This window comes from Nyctereutes procyonoides, unplaced genomic scaffold (assembly GCF_905146905.1).
Source record: "Nyctereutes procyonoides isolate TBG_1078 unplaced genomic scaffold, NYPRO_anot_genome, whole genome shotgun sequence".
NCBI lineage: Eukaryota > Metazoa > Chordata > Mammalia > Carnivora > Canidae > Nyctereutes > Nyctereutes procyonoides.
Window position 1 is genome coordinate 42,092,863 of NW_026575135.1, and position 1,968 is coordinate 42,094,830.

Consider the following 1,968-nt stretch of genomic DNA (forward strand, 5'->3'; position numbering starts at 1 on the left):
TGGTTAGTAATACTGTATTATGTACTGAAAATTGCGAAGAGAGTAGATCATAATGTTTTCAGCACAGGAAAAATAAAAATAAAAACCTGTAACTATGTATGGCCATGATGTTAGTAAGCATTATTGCGGTGATCATTTCAAAATACATATGAATATCAAATAATATGTTGTACACCTGAAACTAACATATATGTCAGGTATACCTAAATTTTTCAAAATAAATAAAGATAAAAATGAGTTAAATAAAAAATGTAATTATCTGGTCGCCGCCGCCGCGCATCGCCGCTATCGCCCTGCAGAGGGAGGAGAAGCAGCTGGAGGCATCATTACATGCACTGCTGAGTCAAGTGGCTGATCTGGAGAACTCACTGGGGAGCTTCATATACAAGTTGGAGAACGAGTATGACCGGCTGACCTGGCCGTCTGTCCTGGACGTCTGTCCTGGACAGCTTCGCCTTGCTCTCCGGACAGTTGAACACTTTGAACAAGGTCTTGAAGCATGAAAAGACACCGCTGTTCCGCAACCAGGTCATCATCCCCCTGCTGCTGTCCTCAGACCGTGATGAAGATCCCATGTGGCAGACCGAAGGACGAGTGCCTGTTTTCAGCCACGAGGTGGTCCCTGACCACCTGAGACAAGCCTGACCCTGAGGTCTAAGAGCAAGAGAAGCAGCTCACAACAGATGCTGCTCGCATTGGTGCCGATGCAGCTCAGAAGCAGATCCAGAGCTTGAATAAAATGTGCTCGGACCTTCTGTAGAAAATCAGCAAAGAGGAATGGGAATCTGAGAGTGGAGGTCTCCGGCCAAACAAGCAGACCTTTAACCCCACAGACACCAATGCCTTAGTAGCAGCTGTGACCTTCGGGAAGGGGCTATCCAATTGGAGGCCTTCTGACAGTAGTGGTCCTGGCCAGCCCGGCCAGCCAGGAGCTGGGCAGATCCTTGCTGGAGCCTCAGGATTGCAGCAAGTACAGATGGCAGGAGCTCCAAGCCAACAGCAGCCACTGCTCAGTGGGGTGCAGATGACCCAGGCAGGTCAAACAGGGAAAATGCCAAGTGGAATAAAAACCAACATCAAGTCTGCTTTAATGCATCCCTACCAGCGGTGAGTGTGGCTGGCAACTTGGCCCAAAGCTGGACTAGACGGGTACAATGAAGAGAACATGGGCTTTCAGCGCCAGACAGGTTCCAGCTGCACCGCTGACTAGCTGAGTGACCTTGGGCAAGTGACCTGATTTTTCTGAGCCTGTTTTCTTTGCAAATGGTGGTGATACCTACCTCACAGGGTTGTTGTGAGGACTGAAATGAGAAAATGAATGTAAAACAGTACAGCCTATGAAATAATGGGCATTCAATAAATGATAGTTTCTACAGCCAAAAAATAAAAAAATAAAAATAAAAAATGTAATTATCTCTATGTTTTTAATTTAAATCAATAACTTAAAAAAAAGAGGACTAGGAAACATTCAGTGTTTCCTCTTAGAACACAATGAATTTAAACTAGAAATAAAAAAAAAACATTTAAAAAATTGGAAAATCCCCAAATGCATGGAGATTAAACAACCAATTTCTAAATAACACAAGTCAAAGAAGTAACTTCAAGAGAAATTTTTAAATATTTTAAGTAAATGAGAATAAAATTACAACTTATTCCAATTTGTGGATGCAGTAAAAACAGTGATTAAAAGGAAATTTATAACACTGAGTGCATATATTAGACAAGACAAAAGATAAAAAGAGAGGTCTGAAATCATTAACCTAAGTTTCCACCATAAGGAATAAGAAGAAAATAAATAATAAAAATTAGAGCAAATATCAATAAAATTAAAAAATAGGAAATCAGTACAGAAAAGCAAAAAAAACAAAGCTGGTTCTTCAAAAAGATTGAAAAAACCAGTAAGTCTGTAGCCAGGCCAAAAAAAAAAAAGGAAAGAAAGAAGAAAGAAGAAAAGAAAGAAAGAAAGAA

The 1,968-nt window shown here is 40.8% G+C and overlaps 1 pseudogene; it reads left to right on the forward strand.

Annotated features, from left to right (window-relative positions):
- Positions 1-263: 263 nt before the first annotated feature.
- On the forward strand, positions 264-1,111 carry LOC129494599 (mediator of RNA polymerase II transcription subunit 8-like; annotated as a pseudogene).
- Positions 1,112-1,968: the final 857 nt, after the last annotated feature.